Source organism: Salvelinus fontinalis, chromosome 30 (genome assembly GCF_029448725.1).
Source record: "Salvelinus fontinalis isolate EN_2023a chromosome 30, ASM2944872v1, whole genome shotgun sequence".
In the NCBI taxonomy this organism is placed as follows: Eukaryota; Metazoa; Chordata; class Actinopteri; order Salmoniformes; family Salmonidae; genus Salvelinus; species Salvelinus fontinalis.
Genome location: NC_074694.1, coordinates 33,743,356 through 33,754,925, shown reverse-complemented (window position 1 = coordinate 33,754,925; position 11,570 = coordinate 33,743,356).

Sequence of the window (11,570 nt, the reverse complement as noted above, 5' to 3'; positions counted from 1 at the left end):
ATGAAGCTGGTTGACAGAATACCAAGAGTTTGCAAAGCTGTCATCAAGACAAAAACGTAGCTATTTGAAGATTCTCAAATATACAATCTATTTTGATTTGTTTAACACTTTTTTGGTTACTACATCATTGCATATGTGTTATTTCATAGTTTTGATGTATTCACTATCATTCTACAATGTAACATTTTTTTTAAATAAAGAAATACCCTTAAATGAGTAGGCGTTCTTAAACTTTTGACCGATAGTGTATATCTCTTTCTGATAGGCCCGTGTTGGAGGAAAAGACACAGGTGGCTTCAAAGCCACAATCCTACTTCTGCGGTTTAACCCGACATGCTCTATGTCTGGGTGCTTTACATATAAAATGCAACGCAACCTCCAAAGCAAATGTAGACAATTGCCATAACTGCAGACGACAGAGATGGAGTGTCTTGCCTTTTTAGTTATGGAGTGTGGTGCTGTCTGTGGTGATGTCTGTTGATTACGGAGTGGGGTGCTGTCTGTAGATTATGGAGTGTGGTGCTGTCTGTGGTGATGTCTGTTGATTACGGAGTGTGGTGCTGTCTGTAGATTATGGAGTGTGGTGCTGTCTGTGGTGATGTCTGTTGATTATGGAGTGTGGTGCTGTCTGTGGTGATGTCTGTTGATTATGGACTGTGGTGCTGTCTGTGGTGATGTCTGTAGATTATGGAGTGTGGTGCTGTTTTAGTTATGGAGTGTGGTGCTGTCTGTGGTGATGTCTGTAGATTATGGAGTGTGGTGCTGTCTGTGGTGATGTTGTTGATTATGGAGTGTGATGCTGTCTGTGGTGATGTCTGTAGATTATGGAGTGTGGTGCTGTCTGTGGTGATGTCTGTTGATTATGGAGTGTGGTGCTGTCTGTGGGGATGTCTGTTGATTATGGAGTGTGGTGCTGTCTGTTGTTATGTCTGTTGATTATGGAGTGTGGTGCTGTCTGTGGTGATGTCTGTAGATTATGGACTGTGGTGCTGTCTGTGGTGATGTCTGTAGATTATGGACTGTGGTGCTGTCTGTGGTGATGTCTGTAGATTATGGAGTGTGGTGATGTCTGTGGTGATGTCTGTAGATTATGGAGGGTGTTGCTGTTTTAGTTATGGAGTGTGGTGCTGTCTGTGGTGATGTCTGTTGATTATGGAGTGTGGTGCTGTCTGTGGTGATGTCTGTAGATTATGGAGTGTGGTGCTGTCTGTGGTGATGTCTGTTGATTATGGAGGGTGTTGCTGTTTTAGTTATGGAGTGTGGTGCTGTCTGTGGTGATGTCTGTTGATTATGGAGTGTGGTGCTGTCTGTGGTGATGTCTGTTGATTATGGAGTGTGGTGCTGTCTGTGGCGATGTCTGTAGATTATGGAGTGTGATGCTGTTTTAGTTATGGAGTGTGGTGCTGTCTGTGGTGATGTCTGTTGATTATGGACTGTGGTGCTGTCTGTGGTGATGTCTGTTGATTATGGAGTGTGGTGCTGTCTGTGGTGATGTCTGTAGATTATGGAGTGTGTTGCTGTTTTAGTTATGGAGTGTGGTGCTGTCTGTGGTGATGTCTGTAGATTATGGAGTGTGGTACTGTCTGTGGTGATGTCTGTTGATTATGGACTGTGGTGCTGTCTGTGGTGATGTCTGTAGATTATGGAGTGTGGTGCTGTCTATGGTGATGTCTGTAGAAATGGAGTGTGGTGCTGTCTGTGGTGATGTCTGTGGTGCTGCCTGTGGTGATGTCTGTGGTGATGTCTGTAGATTATGGAGTGTGGTGCTGTCTATGGTGATGTCTGTGGTGATGTCTGTAGATTATGGAGTGTGGTGTTGTCTATGGTGCTGTCTGTGGATTATGGAGTGTGGTGCTGTATGTGGTGATGTCTGTAGATTATGGAGTGTGTTGCTGTTTTAGTTATGGAGTGTGGTGCTGTCTGTGGTGATGTCTGTTGATTATGGAGTGTGGTGCTGTCTGTGGTGACGTCTGTTGATTATGGACTGTGGTGCTGTCTGTGGTGATGTCTGTAGATTGTGGAGTGTGGTGCTGTCTATGGTGATGTCTGTAGAAATGGAGTGTGGTGCTGTCTGTGGTGATGTCTGTGGTGCTGCCTGTGGTGATGTCTGTGGTGATGTCTGTAGATTATGGAGTGTGGTGCTGTCTATGGTGATGTCTGTGGTGATGTCTGTAGATTATGGAGTGTGGTGCTGTCTATGGTGATGTCTGTGGTGATGTCTGTAGGTTCTGGAGTGTGGTGCTGTCTATGGTGATGCCTGTGGTGATGTCTGTAGATTATGGAGTGTGGTGCTGTCTATGGTGATGTCTGTGGTGATGTCTGTAGATTATGGAGTGTGGTGCTGTCTATGGTGATGTCTGTGGTGATGTCTGTAGATTATGGAGTGTGGTGCTGTCTATGGTGATGTCTGTGGTGCTGCCTGTGGTGATGTCTGTAGATTATGGCGTGTGTTGCTGTTTTAATTATGGCGTGGTTCAGTCAAATTGTGCAAAAGTGAAACATAAAACCATAGCTCGAGGTTTAATAATCCCATCCTCAACCCCGTCCCCAATGCCCTACTACAGTAGATGGTAGCAGGTATTGTGTTGCCCATAGTGAACGGTTGGAAACTGCGTGGCATTTTTCTCAGAGAAAATCCCAAAACACAGTCCAAAAACACAGACAACCAAAACAACCCCTAGAAGTGGGAGGTATTATTACTGACACAGTACTGTGCTGTAGTTCCCTCGTTACATCTCACAACCCCTTGACAGAAACATTCATTGGCATTTCTAAGCCTCTGTTGCCATTGACATAAACTGTCATGAAGTGACATAAAGTGTCATCCAGCGTGCAGCACGTTGTTCACCAGTGACAGCGACATTACAGCTGACGTCAGTCATTACTCCACTGTCTATCTGTGTGTGTGTCAGAGATGGTATATTTGGTAGCGACATGGAGAAAAGGAGCCATCCCCTTTGGAGCAATCCATCAATACAATTAGTCTCAAACACTGAGACCTCCCCCCTGTGTGTGTGTGTGTGTGTGTGTGTGTGTGTGTGTGTGTGTGTGTGTGTGTGTGTGTGTGTGTGTGTGTGTGTGTGTGTGTGTGTGTGTGTGTGTGTGTGTGTGTGTGTGTGTGTGTGTGTGTGTGTGTGTGTGTATAATTGTGTGTAATTGTGTGTATGTGCATGCTTGTGTGTGCGTGTATGGACCCAGTAGTTGACTATGTAAAGCTGGTACTGTCTCTGTGTACCAGCTGTTCTATCTCATCATCTTAGTCTACTCCATTCTGTAATTAGAACAGTCATGAGAAATGCAGCTCAATAAAATAACAATGTAATTACATTGTGTTGTATCTGTTGTAGGCAACAAGTGCATTAACTTTTAATGGATTCATTTGCAAAGTGGAATAATTCATTAATTCTCACATTTGAGTTCTCAGATTGGAGTCAGTGATGCAAAATGTCCCACACATTATTAAATGTAATATCTCAGAGCCCAACACTTCCAACTTCCTGTGCCGAGAGGAATTCTGGGGTAGAGTTCATTACACACTTTCTGTGGCTAGGAGAATATTCACAGCTCAGCCAAAGCAGGGTGTGTGTTTATTTGCACGCTTTCTTGGGTGTGTGTCTGTGTCTGTGCATGCAAGTGTATGTGTATGTGTATCTGAAGTATGTGCTGATGCTACGGTTTGAACTGGTCCAATCCTGGCCACACAAACAGTCTGAACTACCAGTATCTAATTCCATGGTCCTCAATTCATCCCATTAAATATTAATGCAGATCTGATTGTAATAAGGCTGGTGGAGATTAACAGACGGATCCCAGATCTCAGGAAGCCTGGAGCAGGACAGAAACAATAAGACTAGTAATTAAAGAGAGATGGACAGAATGAGGGAGAGAGATGGCGGGAGGGAGAGAAAGACAGACAGATGGAGCAAGAGAGAGAGGGACAGAGAGCGGATGGGGGTGGAGATAGGGGCAGAGTTGTGTTGTAATCATTTGGCCTGTTTTTGTGTTACCTTTAATCACAGTTTAAGTACACAGCATCGACACGACACCAACCTAATCACAAATAAAAAGCTAATATAAATCAATGAGCAAAGTTTCCCCATTAAAACCTGAACAAACAACAGAGAATAACCACAGGGATGTGCAGAGATACATAAGGAACGTAAAGAGAAGACTCAGTGTGTCAGAGGAGTTTATATTATAAAAAGACAGAGTGCCTTCCCGCCAGTCCAGATACATCCCTACTTTCTTTGACGGGAATTTATCAGGAATTACAGTGCTCTTGTTATTATGCCAGACAGTGACTGTGTCCAAGATGCAATGGACCTTCCAGGACAGGGCATTGGACCCAATGCTAGCATCCAAACCGGCTCCCTACCTTACCATCCCTCTATAGGCCATGCCAATATTAACTGAATTCCCCACCCACTCTTTCTCCCAGTAGCCACGCCCTGACAGACCCTCTTTACACAACACCTGTTATCAGTCGGTGAACCTAGGATGACGATGAGGAGTTTTCCACATCAGTCAACGGCTTCATTAATAAGTGCATCGAAGATGTCGTCCCCAGAGTGACCGTGCGCACATATCCCCACCAGAAGCCATGGATTACAGGCAACATCCACACTGAGCTAAAGGCTAGAGTGGCCGATTTCAAGGAGTGGGACACCAATCCGGACACTTATAAGAAATCACAATATAACCTCCGACGAGCCATCACACAGGCAAAGTGTCAATACAGGATTAAGATCGACTCCTACTACGCTGGCTCTGATGCTCATTGAATGTGGCAGGGCTTGCAAACTATCACAGATTATACAGGGAAACCGAGCCGCGAGCTACCCAGAGACGCAAGCCTACCACACGAGCTAAATGCCTTCTATCCTCGCTTTGAGGCAAGCAACACTGAACCATGCATGAGAGCACCAGCTGTTCTGGAGGACTGTGTGATCTCGCTCTCCGTAGCCGATGTGAGTCAGACCTTTTAACAGACTAACATTCACAAGGCCACGGGGCCAGATGGGCTCCCGAGTGGCACAGCGGTCTAAGACACTGCATCTCAGTGCTAAAGGCGTCACTACAGACACCCTGGTTCGAATCCAGGCTGTATCACAAACGGTCGTGATTGGTTGTCCCACAGGGCGGTGCACAATTGGCCCAGAATTGTCTCGGTTTGGCCGGTGTAGGCTGTCATTGTAAATAAGAATTTGTTCTTAACTGACTTGCCTAGTTAAATGAAGGTTATATATTTTTTTATGTTTAACCTGTCTAGGTTGAGGGTCCCCTCCCCCCCCCCCCCCCACCGGCAGAGCCGCGGAATTCCCCCAATTTTTTTTTTTTAAATATTTAACTTTCACACATTAAAGTCCAATACAGCTAATGAAAGACACAGATCTTGTGAATCCAGCCAACATGTCCGATTTTTAAAATGTTTTACAGGGAAGACACAATATGTAAAGATGTACATCTATTACCTAAAAACACATTAGCATAATCCACCATCTTTTATTTGTCCACCAACACCAGTAGCTATCACCAATTCGGCTAAACTAAGATATTTATAGCCCCTAACCAAGAAAAAAACTCATCAGATGACAGTCTGATAACATATTTACGGTATAGGATAGGTTTTGTTAGAAAAAAGTGCATATTTCAGGTAGATGGCATAGTTTACAATTGCACCCACCGTCACAAATGGACTAGAACAACTACATTGAGCAACGTGTTTACCTACTTACTAATCATCAAACATTTCGTAAAAATACACAGCATACACTAATCGAAAGACACAGATCCTGTGAATACAGACAATATTTCAGATTTTCTAAGTGTCTTACAGCGAAAACACAATAAATCGTTATATTAGCATAGCACATAGCACATAGCAGCCCAGCATTGATTCTAGCCAAAGTGAGCGATAAAAGTCAACATCGCCAAAATATATTAATTTTTTCACTAACCTTCTCAGAATTCTTCAGATGACACTCCTGTAACATCATATTACACAATCCATATAGAGTTTGATCGAAAATGTTTATATTTAGCCACCAAAATCATGGTTAGACAATGTGAAATGTAGCCAAGCTGGTGAGAAAATGTCCGTGCGCCACTTAGACAGTGATCTACTCTTATACATAAATACTCATAAACGTGACTAAAAAATATAGGGTGGACAGGGATTGATAGACAATTTAATTCTTAATACAATCGCGGAATTACATTTTTTAATTTATCCTTACTTTTCAATACAGTTTGCGCCAAGCGAAGCTACGTCAAAAAACATGGCGTCCTAAGCCACTAACATTTTTCGACAGAAACACGATTTATCATAATAAAAATGTCCTACTTTGAGCTGTTCTTCCATCAGTATCTTGGGCAAAGGATCCTTTCTTGGGAGTAATCGTCTTTTGGTGGAAAGCTGTCCTCTTGCAATGTGGAAATGCCAACTGCGTTCGGGATGAATTGGAAGCGTGCCCAGCAATTCACAGCGTTTCAGAAATAAATGTCCCAAAATCGCACTAAACGGATATAAATTGCTATAAAACGCTTTAAATTAACTACCTTATGATGTTTTTAACTCCCATAACGAGTAGAAACATGACCCGAGTAATATTACTCCCTCCACTAATGCTTGGAACAGGTGCGGGTCGGTGTCCTCTAGGCGCATGACGCACCAAGAAAAGAGTGACTAGCCTCAGGGTTTTTTAATTTGTAGTGCCTGTGAACGCGCAATCGACCCCATTCAAATCGTCATCACGTAAAGGCATCCAGGGGAAGACGTAAGCAGTGTCCGTATACTCATAGCAATAACAGTGCCCTTTTAACTGACTCCAGATCAGGGGCCAAAATTTCTGAAATCTGACTCCATGTCAGGGAAATTGCTGTAGAATGGGCTCTGTTCCACTTAGAGACAAAATTTCAACTCCTATAGAAACTATAGACTGTTTTCTATCCAATAATAATAATAATACGCATATTGTACGATCAAGGATTTTGTGGGAAGCCGTTTCAAAAATTACACGATTAGCATAAATAGTCACAACAGCGCCCCCATCCTCAACAGGTTAAATATGAGATTGCTTGGATACTCACGAGAAACAAGAAGGCCTTCACAGATGCGGAGATTGTCAAAGAATGTTTTTTGGCCTCAGCCGAAATATTGTTTGCTGATTTCCCCAACAAGGAAGCTATTTTAAAGCAAATTAAGGGAATGCAACTCTCAGACTCGACCATAACAAGACGCATAGAACACAACTAATTACTGACATATCCGTTGCGCCGTGTTTTAGTATTGTGCTTGACGGAAGCACTGATGTAAGTGACATTGCCCAATAATGTGTGTGGTCCGCTTCCCTCAAAACGAGTCGTTCAGAGAGGAACTTTTATGTTTACTGCCCCTTCAGGGACAAACACGAGGAGAAGATATTCTGAAAGCCTGTGTTACATTTTTTTGTTTTGCTGATAACAAAATTGACTGGACAAATCCGGCATCTGTGTGCACTGACAGCGCCCGAAACATGCGAGGGAAGGAGAAGGGACTCAACAATGAAGATTGTGAAACAAAAACAGAGAAACAGACTGATCAATGCACACCTGGATTGCCTCACAAGGATAGCAACAAGAGACAATACATTCAGAATGAATTCAGTCAAGGAGCAGAAGGGACATTTTCGCTCATCCAACTACTGAGTTAAGGATCTTATACATGTGATGTAACCTATTTGATGTGTGTATGAATGCATACATTTGTGATGTGCTGTACATCAAATCAATTGCATGTGCTGTATTGCTCTGAATTTGTTCTCAATTGATGATTGATCATATTGGAAGAAAAAGTACAACAAATTAAAGATCTGTGCGGCCCTCTGAATGATTGTCACAACCCAAAGTAACCCCCTTACAAAAAAGAGTAAGTAACACTGGTTTAGAGAGAGGTCTCAAGTATCACTTTCATTTGTATCCCCTGTTGTGACTGTAGCTTTAGAATCTCGGCAAAGTTGGTTCCTGTTTCAGTCATGTCTTTGGGCACGTTCGGGTGGGTCAACCAAAAACACCCCAATGACTGGTTGTCAAATAGAGCCTCCCATTAGCCAAGCGTTGGCTGCATGGTGCAGTTGGTGAGAAGTGTTGACTGCAGTTGCTCTTCACCAATTTCATCCTGCAGCCAAGGCCTCCATTTTGGGAGGTTCTATTGTCAACCAACCATTAAGTGTTTTTTTTGTTTGACCCACACGAACGTGATCGAGACATGACTGAAACAGGAACCAAGTTTGACGCAATTTGTGTATACAGTGGATACATACAAATGAATGCGATATTTAAGTCTCTCTCTTTATATATATGATTGTACACAAATATCAGCTTGTGAGTGTGTAATATGTTGATTGGAGACCGAGAGAAAGAAAAACTTATATTAACAATGGCAACACTGCCCTATTGATCTGACCCTTGGTGTTGGAATACCACATTAGTGTCCGACTTTCTGCTGTTGCAGTTGCACCTATGGATGTTACCTATACTGTATCTTCACCACACCGGCGGTCACGAGTCATGACGGCAGTCGAAATCCACGTGACCATTTAGTCACGGTAATTAGGCTTCTCCAAGCTCTGATGCTGCTGATGGTCATTAGTAGCCTACCAGACTTGCTAATTGCCTTGTACTCAGCACGCTATTGTCCCTCTAATCACTCTGATATCAATGCAAATGTCATGGAAAATCTAATCAAACACTTGATGAGAGCCCATGGGCTCATGTTGTGCAGCGTTTGTATAGGCTATGCAATTGCGTGAGAAAACAGAGTTTTGATGGACTCTATTAAAAAGAGGAGGATCCCATCAGCTGTCTATATGCTGGGGCCTACTATTTATTAACTTCCCTAATATTAAGCAGATTGCTTCGCTTTACAACAGGAGTAACCTATCTGGCTGGAATGAAAATGAACCACAGGAAAATCGTCCTCTATGTCACGACTTCAACCGAGGCAGGCTCTCCTTCCCGTTCGGGTGGCGTTCGGCGGTCGTCGTCACCAGCCTACTAGCTGCCACTGACTCTTTTTCCTCCCCCCTCCTTATGTGTTTATTTGTTACACCTGTGTTCAGTTAAGTGGGTAATTAGTATGGCTTTATTTGTCAGCCAGCCCGTAGGCGTCTTTGTGCGGGATTGTTACTTTGTATACCTTTTGGATTTCGGGAGTGGAGATTATATTTGTGGACTGGGATTGTTGCTCGTGTCGTTGGACCGTAGTGTATGTTCACCCAGTTCGTCCGTGTTGGACATTTGTGTTGGACTGTTGGGGATTAAAAGACTCAATTTATTGAAGCTCTGCTGTCTCCTGCGTTTGACTTCGCACCCCCCCGACACCCAGGTCATTACAGAATCCCGCACCACGAATGGAGTCAGCAGGAGCAGCAGCCAACCCTCTCCCATCGATGGAGGAACGGGTTCTCCACCACACCACCGTCCTCCATCGAATCGGATCCACCATGGACCAGATGATGGAGAGAATGGAGCGATGGGAGAGGAGTGGGCTCCTCTCTCCACCTTCAGCTCCCCTTCCTCAGGACTCTTCATCCCCCGGCTCCAGCGCGCTCCGTCTTACGCTCCCGAGGGATTATGATGGAGCGGCGGCAGGGTGCCAGGGGTTTTTACTCCAGCTGGAGCTATACCTGGCCACTGTTCGCCCTACTCCCTCGGGAGCGGAGAGGGTGAGTGTCCTCGTCTCCTGCCTAACGGGTCGTGCTCTGGAGTGGGCCAACGCAGTCTGGAATGGCCCGGACTCAGCGAAGGAGCACTACCCAGAGTTTACCCGTCGCTTTCGTGCCGTGTTCGACCACCCCCCAGAGGGCCGAGCGGCGGGTGAGAGACTGTTTCATCTTAGGCAGGAGAAGAGGAGCGCACAGGATTTCGCGCTGGAGTTCCGGACCTTGGCCGCGGGATCAGGGTGGAACGACAGGGCCCTTATTGACCACTACCGGTGTAGTCTCCGGGAGGACGTCCGCAGGGAGCTAGCGTGTCGGGACATCGCTCTTTCTTTGGATGAGCTTATCGACATGTCCATCCGACTGGACAATCTGCTGGCTGCCCGCGGGCGTTCGGAGAGGGTCCTGTGCGTTCCACCACCCAGCGCCCCGGCTCCCATCCCATTGGAGTTGGGAGGGGCCGCGCCTAGGGGTACCGGAGGAGGAGGCCTCCCCTGCACCAGCTGTGGTCGGAGAGGACACACGGCCGATCGGTGCTGGGGGGGTCTGTCTGGGAGTCGAGATGTCAGGCGGAACGCTTCTCGATCACCCCAGGTGAGTCAGCACCAAACTCACTCAGAACCCCCTGTTGGTCACATGTTTGTCTCAATTTTTTTCCCTTTATTTTTCCCCTCTTCCCAGCATAGGGCACTAGTAGATTCAGGTGCAGCTGGGAACTTTATGGATCGCGGACTCGCCCGAGAGTTGGGCGTTCCGCTTGTGCCGATAGATTCTCCCTTTCCCGTGCACTCCCTAGATAGCCGGCCATTAGGGTCAGGGGTGGTCAGGGAGGCCACAGTTCCCCTGGACATGGTGACGCAGGGGAATCATAGGGAACGTATCAGTCTCTTTATTATTGATTCGCCTGCGTTTCCAGTGGTGCTGGGTATTCCCTGGTTGGCCCGGCACAATCCCAATATTTCGTGGAGACAGGGGGTTCTCCAGGGGTGGTCAGAGGAGTGGTCTGGAAGGTGTCTGGGAGTTTCCATTGGTGCCACGTCGGTGGAGAGTCCAGACCAGGGTTCCACGGTGCGCATTCCCCCCCGAGTATGCCGATTTGGCAATCGCTTTCTGTAAAAAGAAAGCGACGAAATTACTACCACATCGACCGGGTAGGGATTGTGCGATAGATCTCCAGGTTAACGCTGCGCTTCCCAAGAGTCACGTGTACCCTTTGTCCCAAGAGGAGACGTTGGCTATGGAGACATATGTCGCGGAGTCTCTGGGACAGGGGTACATTCGGCCCTCCATCTCACCCGTCTCCTCGAGTTTCTTTTTTGTGAAGAAGAAGGAGGGAGGTTTGCGTCCGTGTATTGATTATAGAGGTCTAAATGCCATCACAGTGGGGTTTAGTTACACACTACCTCTCATCGCTTCGGCGGTGGAATCATTTCACGGAGCGCAGTTCTTTACAAAACTGGACCTCAGGAGCGCGTACAGTCTGGTGCGTATTCGGGAGGGGGACGAGTGGAAAACCGCATTTAGTACCACATCGGGCCATTATGAGTACTGCGTCATGCCGTATGGGTTAAAGAATGCTCCAGCTGTTTTCCAATCCTTTGTAGACGACATTCTCAGGGACCTGCACGTGCAGGGGGTAGTTGTGTATATCGATGACATTCTGATCTACTCAACTACTCAAGCCGCGCATGTATCTCTGGTGCGCAAAGTGCTTGGCAGACTGCTGGAGCATGACCTATACGTCAAGGCTGAGAAGTGTGTGTTCTCCAAACAAGCCGTCTCCTTCCTGGGTTATCGCATTTCCACCTCGGGGGTGGTGGTGGAGAGTGACCGCATAAAGGCCGTGCGTAATTGGCCGACTCCAACCACGGT